Source organism: Tenrec ecaudatus, chromosome 6, assembly GCF_050624435.1.
Source record: "Tenrec ecaudatus isolate mTenEca1 chromosome 6, mTenEca1.hap1, whole genome shotgun sequence".
In the NCBI taxonomy this organism is placed as follows: Eukaryota; Metazoa; Chordata; class Mammalia; order Afrosoricida; family Tenrecidae; genus Tenrec; species Tenrec ecaudatus.
In genome coordinates this window covers 99,737,119-99,749,124 of record NC_134535.1, presented here as the reverse complement: position 1 = coordinate 99,749,124, position 12,006 = coordinate 99,737,119, and the positions used below count along the sequence as shown (strand labels likewise).

The window sequence follows — 12,006 nt, the reverse complement described above, 5'->3', positions numbered from 1 at the left end:
ATATTACAATTTTCAAAAAACAATAATAAAATCATGTCTGTACCTAATAAGATAAAACTAAAATGCATACAATTCAATATGTGCCACCCTCATTTAAACATACCATTCTATAAGTGAACAAAGCAAAAATGTCCTGTGCCTAACAATTGCAGTTAAGTAACACCTACACCTTAATCCTATAATCCCATGAATATATTCCCCCACCAGGAAAGTTTGTAAGCCAACCACTTCATGCCTTTATCCTGCCCATTTTGGGTATCCAATTTATATACTGCACACTTACATCAACCAAGTGCTCTGAGGAGACAATCCTATTCTTTGATGTGAAGAATCTTCATCCCAGTTAGAACCTTGTGAAGTCTGCGTCCATAAGCAAGGTCAAATCAGGACAGGCCATCCATAAAGTCCGTAGCAATATGCACCAGTTCACAGGCTGAAAAATCTGCTCTTCATCTGTCAGGTTCTGGTCAATTCAATGTGGTCTGCCTGACTTAGCCTCACCAGGGTGCCATGGGTCACCTTGCCTTTGGACTATAGCCCCATCACAAATTCTCAGCACCCTAGCCCCCTTGTGCAAGGTCATGAACTTTAGACCAGTCAACCTGCTCTCATCTTCTCTAGTTTCTGTAAACCAGGTCTATGGGTGTCAGTGGCCAGACTCAACCTGTCTCTCTATTTCTGCTTTGCTCCCACTTCTACTCAACAAGTGGATCCAGGTGGTTACCTAGCAAGCATTTCAGGCTGCCACAGACTCACTTTAATGTTCAGTCCTAGAAAAGAGTTTTCTTCATGGTTCCAGATATTTTCCAGCTTCTGACAAAAATCAGTAGTTCAAACTTCAAAAATCCAGAGTTCCTTTTTCTTCAATCTTTCAACAGCCCCTAGGCAAGTCTTTGGAATGCAAATATCCTGATCACTCCAAAGCACTGGGAGGGGCTTATCTTCTCATCGACTTCTTTGTAGGCATGTACTAATCCATTTAAAGATTCAAATTTTAATGGCTTAAGCAAGTGGGTTTACAGCCTCTCTATTTTAATACTTCCCAGTAATAATTTCCATCAATCATTATATCAACAACAATAAGAAGAAATTAGTATAAAAAATAGAATCAGATCCTAAACTCAATTCTTAAAATGGTCAAATTTAATCCTTATCTAGCTTATCATACTTATTTAAACTATTTTATTGATATAAAATATGGGATTAGGGCTCTTGAGAGCATCAAACCAGAGCCAGGCTTACTGTCAGCTTTTTAAACCTTCTGTCAGTCATTTTCACTGAGCAGCTCCAAGAAATTCAAACTACCTGAGCTCAAAATATACATTAATCACATTCATTTTTGCCATTTCAAAGAGGAATAACCAAAGACAAAAACCAAACAAAATAATCAAAACTTTAACTTCCTGTATTCTTTTCAGAAAACAACTCAGTAAATTGCATGGGCATATCTCACTTCTGGCTAGCTAAAGACAAAAAACTACCATGAGGGAGAGGTCGAACAAGCATCCATTCTCTATCTTTATGAATATTTTTCTCTAGTACCCAACTCCTGGTACCATAATGTGTTAGTCCGGGTAAACTAGAGAAACGAATTCATGGACACTCATATGTGTATAAGAAAAAGCTTTATATACAAGAACAATTGAATATTGAGAAAACATCCCAGCCCACTCCAGATCAAGTCCATAAATCCAGTATTAGCCCATATGTTCAATACTAATCTATAAATTCATCTTCAGACTCATGAAACATATGCAGTGATGCCTAATGCAGGGCAATTACAGACCAATGGGTAGAAAGTCTTGTGGGTCTAGTGCTGTTTAAGCCATGGCTTCTCCAGCTCAGGGCACTAGTGTAGCTCCATGTGTCTTGTCAGCTGAGAGTCTCTTAGAGAGTGAACAGAGAGAAAGAGTATCTCCTGCCTCCAAGGAGGAACACAGGATTTCCCAGAATCCTCAGGAGAAGGGCATGCCCACACAGAGGCCTCACTGGCTATGACCTGATTGACAGGCCAGGCTCCACCCCTTCACTCTTAAGCCTCTCAAAGTGACAATTATATAACCATGACAGCTATCAAGTCAGTTCTGACTCACAGCAATCCTATGTAATCGAGAAGGACTGCCCCTTTGGGTTTCTAAGACTGTAAGGTGACCAGATTTTAACATTGGTAAAGTGGGACACCATTGACCGGGGTGGGGTGGGGGTGGGGCTTCTTGATTAAAAATTTGGTCTATATGGAGTAACAAAAATTTTCATAGAATGCAAAATAGTATTGTAATATATATTTTTAAATGTCAACATAAGTACAATTTACAAATATAATACATTAAAATGATGTATAGTATTATTTTATTCTTTGGCATATTTCTCGTTTGAATGAATTTTTTTTAGTAAATTGTGGTTGTTGTTTAAAAGGTCATGAAAAATTTCACAAAAATGTTTTAAATTATATTTCACACATAAAATGGCTTTCAAAGTCTCTACACTTAATTGTGATTTTTCTGATGTTCACACTTTATTTACCATAGATAAAACGTGTTCAGTCGCAGCATTAGTTCCTGTAAGGACAGCACATATTCCACAATTTTTAGTGCATTATTGTATGGAACATTGTTTCAAAATGATGAAATATTTCTTTTTTCTTTTTTTTTTTTGTTGATGAAATATTTCTAACCATTTATTCTCTATTGTGATTTTTGCTGATGCCTTTTCCTTATCAATATATTGTTTTTAAAATGATACCTCATTAAAAAGATCATTTTCGGAAATGTTACTATATGGGAAATTTTGAGTAATATGATTGAATGATTTTTGCACATCATTCCAATTAGTTCTTGTTTTAATGTAACCCAATGAATATGTTCAATATAATTGTAATGTACCGTCCACTCTTCTAAATAATCTATGCAGTTACTATAGAACTTTTTAACGTGATTCATGATATCTGCATGATTTATTGCACCTTGTTCTTCTAGCTGGCTTATATGCTTACGGATAGTTAACGGAAGAAAATTATTTTCTAACCGCTCTTGACACTGAAATTTTAAATTATTAACTTCATTTGCTACTTCGATTACCAAAATTTTGTCACCTTCAATAAGTTCTATAGCATTTTGAAAAAGAGCTGCTTGATTGTATACAAACTCTAGCCAAATTTTGAAGATTCTTTTTCAAAAAACTCTTCTAAAATTCTAGGACAGTTATCCTGTGTTAGAAAGTAGGATTTCAAAGGATCGTGTATTTTCAAAATTCTTTTGACAGATGGCAAAAGAGCTAACCAGCACGTGTTACTGCATCCAAGTATTTTCTGATATCTGACGTCTGCAGTTTCACAAAATTCTTTAAGCATTTCAACGCAGTGTGTCTACCGAAATAAGAATATATTTTAATAACAATATTTTCCACATCTACGGGCAACAAATCAGCAGCTGTTTGAATGGCGTTATGCATTATGTGTGCTGCACAACCAACACCAAAAATGTTTTGATTAAGGTTTTTGTTTAATTTATAAAAAATATTATCTGTACTTCTTCTTGTTTTTCCTCCAAAATTTGTGTTCATGTTGTCTGCACAATATGCAATCATTTTATGTTTTAAATTGTTGTTCCCAAAATATTAATAATGGAACTGAAAATTATTTCAGAAGTTTCGCCGGGCACAGAAAAGAAATCTCAAATTCTAATTTTATTCCAGTTACCAAATAAAAAAATCTAATAATGGTTGGAAATAACTTTATATCCTGTGATTAGATGCGTCAGAATATATGGATATAAAATTAATTTTTTTCTAGATTTTTATTTAATTCTAAAAATGCGTATGGGGAAAGCACATTACACACAATTGCCTCGGATTTTGTTCAAGCACAGGCAAATTTTTTGTTGATTAACTTTTTGATAACTTGTGATATACAGTCCATAGATCTGAAGGAATGATTGTGATTAATAGCATGAAAAGGACATACGTCCTTCTGCTAATGCTAATTTCTTTTCTTTGTCGCCATAAGTTGTTTTCCAAAAAAATTCCTGTATTTTGGAGGAAGATGCAGCAGTATTGAAATATCTTTTATGTTTCTGTGTCTCCAAGTGCTTTGAAATATCATTCTTCCCGCTGTGCGAAATAGAAATTTCACCATTACATATCTCACATTTTAACATGTAATTGCTTTTGGTTTTTAATAAAAGGAAATTCGCTTCTTAGATCATCGTTGAATTTGCATCCTCTTTTCTTACTCATTATGTTAAAAATCTTAAAAAAGTAATTTAAAATTATATTGTAAATTATTATATGCATATTGCTTAAAAACACAGCAAGTAGGTACATAATTACATGAACATATTTTAGTGTTAGTTTATAAATTAAATTAAGTTGATTTTTATAAAGTAACTTTTAAAAATTATTTTAATTTTAATCCTATATTTCTTTCTAAATAATAGCAATACGAACTTGTATTATTTTTTTCTCTGAATTTGCTGTAACATAAGTCGTGAACTCCAGGACTCCGTGGAGTTTATTCAGAAGCAGGAGAACCATCCTCCTCCCCTCCTGAAAGGTGGGAGACAAATCTTTACTCCTTCGTGTTTTCACTCTAACAGTTCATGCGCTCTCCCCTCCAGAGGTTAACTAGCCCCCTCCAGAGGTTAACTAGATTTCTCCAGGGGAAAAGTTCTTTTTGTCATGTAGACATAAAAAAGATAATTAGAAATCCACCTGCAGATTACTCAAGGGAGGAGGGGGAAGGTCCTATCCTGCAGTAGAGGACTTTAACACCAGGCAAGAGAGGTAAGAAGTGCTACTAAGCTCTGGCAAAGCTGTAACAAGCCCTGGTGGGTAACCGATGGACTGCTAACCATAAAGCCATGAGTTCAAGCTCATCCGTACACAATAGGAGAACGATGAATATTTGTTATCATCATACATGATCAATTTCCCTGGTTTAAGAGATTGAAACTTGGCAGGAACACTAAGAAACTTGGTGGGGGCGGGATGCATTTTCCTACAGACTGCAGTGTAAATGTTCACTTTGATGACACACGGGTATCTTTTCTGCGTTTTCTCCCCCACTGTTTGATGCATCTTTCCTTTCACCTCTGATGGTCTCAAGGGACTCTACCCGATGGTCTGTTCTCATACCCCACATCTATTTCAAGTTGGAGGTATGGGACACTTTTCAAAATGCGCTCTGTTACAAGATGTCTTTTTTTCCCTTTAATAAACAGATAGATTACCTCACCATTTAGAAGCCTGAATTCAGGACACTGGTGCTAGAGAATGTCCTGTGGGTCGTGACCCTGGGGGTCGAATGACCTTTTCACAAGGGTCGCCTGATTCATAACAGTAACAAAGTTACAGTTATGAAGTAGCAACAAAAATAATTTTATGGAAGGGGGGGGTCACCACCACATGAGGAACTGTATCAAAGGGTCGTGGCATTAGGAAGGTTGAGAACCACAGATCTAGAGGAAGACTTTCTCGATTGATCCTGGAGGAAAATATTTGTCTCTTCTGAGTTTCTGCTCCTGGGCAGTCTTCCTCAAGCGTGACATCTCTTTGCCTGTACATGTCCCCACATTACAGTGTGTGATACTTTTAGAGTAGGCTATGTGGCTGAGGATCTTTAAAAAAAACGAAGGTACTTGTATAACCTACTGCAGTACTATCATCCAGGATCAGACTACTTACTTACTCCATGCTTGTAGTTATACTAAGGCAGGGTCCTGTTCCTCACCCCAGCCTCTGGAATTTTTATATCTTTCTGTATTGCTCAAAGACAGACCTATTGTGTGTGTGCTCTTTTGGAAGATTCTGCCTGGAGGGCCATCTCAGCAACTCTGCCTGGGTCACTAGGACTTTGAAGAAGACTGCAGGGCCTCATAAATGTGACTTTTATTGTTTTATTGGATTGTTATAGCCAATAGTTCCATCTTGTGACTTGAGTAATGTAAAGCACCTGGAAAAGTGGACTCTCCTAGAGGATGCATTCCATTGTAAAGTGTATAAGTGGGATGGATTCTGACCACAAGTGAGACTCCATTGAAAGACTCTGCTGGGCTGTCAGAATCCCTGTTGGTGTCGCCTTCTAATAAACACTTCTCTTGTTTTGTTTAACTTGAAGTTGGTGAATGTAGCTCTGCTGCTCCTGGGTAAAAGGAGTCCTGGTGGCATAGAGGTTACATGTTGGACTGCTAACCATAAGGCCAGCAGTTCAAAACCAACAAGTGGTGCTGGAAAAAAGGGATGGGGAGGGGCTGTTGGAAAGCACATTTGTAATTTGTAAATTATAAGATAAACAGATTGTAGAAGTAATAATCTGTAGATCTGCTGGACTTGCTACTGGCACAAGCTTCCAACAGAAGGTTGTTAACCTGCTCAGTGAGAATCACAAAGCGGACGGACAACAGAAAAGTGGGTGAAGGGCGACAGAGGATGATGTAAGATATGAAAACAATATAACTTATCATGGGTTCATGAGGGAGGGAGGGCGGGGAAAGGAGGGGGGCAATGAGGAGCTCACATCAAGGTCTCAAGCAGAAAGAAAATGATGATGGCAGCATTTGTACAAATGTGCTTGACACACTGGATGAATGTATGGATTATGATGGGAGATATCAGAACCCCCAATAAAAGTATTTAATAGTAATTAAAAAAAGAATAACAAAGCATTCCTGCTAAGCTTACTACTGCACAAGCAAAAAGATGTATTAGAAAACATCTTGCAAGGGGGGGCTGTTGGAATCCCCTGCCTGATGTTCTTCACTCTTGGGTTCAACTTATGTCAAAGGTGTTCAGTCTGAGCTGGCCACATGCTCAATGCTGCTGATCAGAGAGTGAAATTAAGACACATTATTCTTATAGGAAGATATTCTACATTATTCTTCGAGAAAGAAAAGCACATTATTCTGGCAAGGAGGAATGACACTGAAAATGATTAAGGCTATCACAAGTTTATAGTTAAGTGGATGAGGATGTAATAAGGGCTATATGAATTGGTCTGGGGAAATTCTTTGAAATTCTTCAAATTTGAAATAGGTGGTAGAAGAATCCAGCCTCTTTCCTGATCTGTCTCAGACTGAGGACTGGATATGGGAAGATACCATACTGTGTCTTAAAACCTAATTTATATGGACTTCTCCAACTTTAGTGCCCGCTGTTTTCAGTTGCCATGGCATTGATTCTGACTCATAGAGACCCCGTGTGTGCAAAATAGTCCTGTCTTCAAAGGTGCTATGAGGGGGAATTGAACTTCCAACCTTTCAGCTAGCTGTCAGGACACCCAGGAACTCATTTCAATGTATATTGTGGTTAGGCACCTCAAGTTGCTTTTGAGAAACAGTCGCCCTGTGCACAACAGAAAGAAGCACTGCCTGGTCCTTATTACAGGATTTCCTGTTTGAGCCCATGTTGCAGCCACTGTGTCACTCCACCTCATCGAAGGCCTCACTCTTCTTTTTACTGACCCTCTACTTCACCACGTGTAATGGCCATGGATATACTGTGGATATATTATTCCTATGTTAAGGTATAGGCTTTTATTTTCCTGCTCTCTGTTTTATGTGACAAGATAGCTGCTCCACCAACAGACTCACGTGCACATTCTCAACAGAAGGAAGGAGATCAGATAAAGGGTGAAGAAGGCAAAAACACTTTGTTTTTAATTAAAAATGGCAGACTAACTCCAGATTCCCACTTTTCATCTCATTAGGCAGAACAATGTTACATGATCTGCCCCAGAGGCAATGGAGGCTAGGGAAGTGAGTTTTTTAATTGGGCACACTGATACTTCAAATGAAACTGGGGTTCTTTTAGAAAGCACAGGGTCTGGGGAGCATATCAGGGTTTACATTCTGAGTACTAGGCTTGCAGAAAACTAGCTATGATTTACAGTGAGAACCTTAAACTCATTTTTGAGTCACTGTACAGATTCATCTCTATTGACTTGTGGAAAGGCTTGCCTTCAGGCAGTGTGCTTGAAAGTGGGGTACTAGCACTTCCCTAGTCAGCCTAAGCAGCCCTGGTGGCATAGTGGTTCTAAGTTGGACAGCTACCTGCAAGGCCAGCAGTTCGAAATCACCAGTCTCACTGTAGGAAAAAGAAGGGGCTTTCTACTACCATATTATAATTGGGAATCCGGGTGCTCCGGCTGGTGGTTCTGACCCATGTCAAACATCTCTGGGTGAGAATATAGCAGAGTAGGCCCCCAATCCATTCTGTTTGTAAGCCTGGGTAATATTTGTCAGTCACCTATTACAGAAACAGTTTTCAGAGAACTCATAACCAAGCAAAACCTTTTAGAAAAGTGGAGAAGATTGAATGCAGCAACATCCACATAGGCTATAGGAAACCCTCCTGAATACTGAGGGCAAGATTGCAAGAAGCGTGCTATCCCCATGAATCGCATTGCCCAGCAGATTGCCAAAGAAGGCTTTGTCACATTGAATTATAGACCGTGTATGGACGAAAGCAATCTGAGAGTTCTGACTGGAAAAGGGAATCAAGTTAAAAACTGCAGAGCTAAAATTGAGCTACTACCGGGAAGCTGTGATCCACAAAAACAACTTATCGTTGAAGATTCCTATGACGGGAATGACTGAGTTTGAGACTGTGTACCAGCAGTGTCTTAACTGCCGCAAGGCACGTTTGGAGAAGGCAAGCTAAAGCCGCATCCATCCACTGCTGCTAAAGGCCATCTGGGGGGAGCACCTTCCCTGCGATGCTCTGCATTATCAGTCGGCGAATGTGTTAAAGTGTAGTCTTGTTAGTTCCAGACCTCCAGTCGCAGCAACTTCTTCAGTGGGCCCACTGTTTCTTACCTGAAGAATAATTGTAGATGGAATTCAGTTGTGACTGGCAGAGAGTAAGTAAAACTAATTTGGTTGGACAGTTTATGAGCTACATTAAATTTTCTTGTATCCGTTGAACAGCCCACCTAATCCTCATGATAAGCAAAGTAGTAAAAGAACAAAGTAGAACATTTTGTGCATGTTTTGTAGCAGGTCATTTTCTGGTGTTTGGCAGGTACAAATCTAAGGACTGCCTTCCCTTGGAAATGCTTGATTATGATGACAATAAATAAATACCACTTTAAGGTTCAGGTCAACAATCAGGTTAATTGAAACTTTTAAATCATTTTTTTCTACTTCTCCAATAAGTTACATGGATATGTTAATGAAAGACAAGCGTCCTCTACTCCCCTGTAAACTACCTTCCATCTTTTTATCCCAGAGCCTTTTACGGAATAATGTTCCCCAATCATAGGCACCCACAGTCTAGATGAGATGTATTCTAATATACACAAACTCTTAGATTAAAAGAATAGGTACAGATTTATGGAAATAATCTTTTGCACCTTTCATATTTTGTCATTGTTGTCTAGTTTATTTCATTAGGAAGTCAGCTTAGTTGCTCCTATTTGAATCACTTTCCCTTTGAAAATTTAAGTCTATTAAAATGACTTTGAATGCTGTTTCATCTTTGGCACTTTGGCAAACGTCTTTTTTTAATAAGAGTTTTATTAGCACTTTATCCACATGTCATACAATTCAATAACCCAATCATATCAAGAAGAGGAAATGTTGATCTATGTCTTTAGGCTTGGGAGTCGTACCCCTGGCTATCCCTGGAGGGATGGGGAACCCGCACATAACACACAGGCACTTCAGTCTCGAGTGGCAGCAAGAATCCAAAGGCAAAAGTCTCTGGAGATGATTGGAGGTGTGATCCACTCATAGCTTCTTGGGGGATAGGCAAACCCCTTTTCTATTACTTCCCAATCATATTCACTCTAGAACATCTTCTTCCTCCTTGTAGTCCTTGTTATTCATGTAATTTTTTCTAATTATGGCAAATATATACACTAGAGACCATTCTCCAATTCCACAACTTCTACTTGTATGACATTGATTATGCTCTTCGTGCTGTGCAGCCACTATTGATATCAACATGTCTTTTTTAATATGCACATTGGATTATCCCAAATGTGAAATAGATAAATTGGCTAAGAGTAGGGGAGCAAGCAGTACTTTCAAAAGTTGGGAGAATATGATTATGTGAAAGTCCTTTAATATTGATATGCTAATAAATTCTTTCACCAGTGTTTAATAAATTTATTGGAGAATATGGATAATTTCTGTGCTTTGAGATCACTGTAATCTCAAACTCATTTGAATATATAAGTAAAGATTATTTTCAGAATAAACTGGGGTATAATAAAAAACCAGTTACAGCCTCAGAAACACACTGTTGTGGTTTAAATAAATGACAGCCACTGTAATGTCTTGAAATTTAGAAGAGTCTTTTATCCGGTTATAACTGGACTGCAAGAATCTAAAGGTGAATCCATGATTGCAGTCGTGAACATTTCAGTCCATTTCTAAAGGCAAAAAACTCATTTATCACTTGTCTAGGACTTAAACAAGAATAGACAGAAGCAGAAAGCCAAATTAATGTTACTATTCTTTAGAGTTAGTGAGCATTACAGGGTACCGCATTGATTATAATATCCTGGTTAATAAAATGAAACTAGTAATATCCTGGTTACAACATCAAAAGGAACAATATTATTAAGTACAATGTTCTGGTCTTGAGGACATTAAGAATACATTCTAAAATGAATCACTTTCCAAGTGGGATTTTCCGAGATGGGATAGGGAAGGAGGCAGGTCATTCATCAGTCAACAAGATGGCATTACAGTGGTTAGTACTAGTCTGTCTCACTCACAGGTGATGTTCTACCTTGTCCTGTGAGATGGGGTCAATTGGATAGCAGTGACTTTTGAGAGTTTGGAGTCAGCCTAGGCAGGAGCTTCACTCTCAGGGAGTTGCCTGACTTTTCCCTTGGTGAAAAGTCACTTACTAGGACTGAGTCTTACCGTGACTGCCTTGATCAGAGGCCTCAGTCTTGTCAGCTTTTCTAATGTGCAATGATGTATGTACCCCAATCTCAGGCCCTTTCCTTCTTCTGTAGTTCTACCTGCGACTCAGATGGGTTGATTTGCCAGCTGTCATGATTTCGTGGCTGTCTCCTTTGTTATCTGTGTCCTATTTAAGTGACTCGGTTCTGTGCATCGTTGAACACTATTATGGCCTTGTGCTGATGGTCTCTCTCATCTGGATGGTTTGTCTTTGTCTTGGTTTGTTCTGTTTTGGACTTCATAAATTATATTTGTATTTGGAGTCTCTCTTTGCTGAAAACAAGAACAGCTAATGTTTGCCTAGGCTACTAGCAGCATGAGCCCCAGCCAGAGGTTTTACTTCTAGGAAGGTCTCCTATAGTTATGCTTAATGTCACAGAACCTGTTGATGCTCCACCTAGATCGTTTGGGTTCTAGCAACCATTTTGGTTTGCCTATCCCCCAAGAAGCTATGAGTGGATCACACCTCCAATCATCTCCAGAGACTTTTGCCTTTGGATTCTTGCTGCCACTCGAGATTGAAGTACCTGTGTGTTATGTGCGGGTTCCCCATGCCTCCAGGGATAGCCAGGGGTACGACTCCCAAGCCTAAAGACATACAGACTCTGCTTGCAGTTATGTTCAAGTGCTCCATGTAGACTGAGTCTAGATGTCACCTGAGATTGCAATCGTTAGATCAACATTTCCTTTTCTATGACTTCCCAATTAATCTGTAACTTAGCCCTTTTGATCTATTACTTCCATCTATCCCATTTTCTATGACTCCTTGATTGGTACTTTTTGTCCCAAACTCCTGTGATATCAATCCTCCCTCTTGGGAATCTTGGTCATCAGCATTCCATCTGAAGACCCTTCTGAAAATAATGACCTTAGGCTCTTTTCAACTTGGACTGGATCTCAAAGCTTGTAGTATGAGTTGGGGGTACCAGCCCCCACCACTAATCTCGGGTTCAGTAAACACAATTGTACAGTTGAGATATATAAATATTAGATTAAAGTCATTGAGAGCATGAGAGATAAAAGATATATTGCAATAATGGAGTCAGACATATTTCATAGTAGCATGCTCACCTCAGCCCCGCTTGGCGGTCCACGTGGA

The 12,006-nt window shown here is 38.7% G+C and overlaps 1 pseudogene; it reads left to right on the top strand.

Annotated features, from left to right (window-relative positions):
- The first annotated feature begins 5,113 nt into the window (after positions 1 to 5,113).
- On the top strand, positions 5,114 to 8,652 carry LOC142451561 (low molecular weight phosphotyrosine protein phosphatase pseudogene; annotated as a pseudogene).
- The last annotated feature ends 3,354 nt before the right edge of the window (positions 8,653 to 12,006 follow it).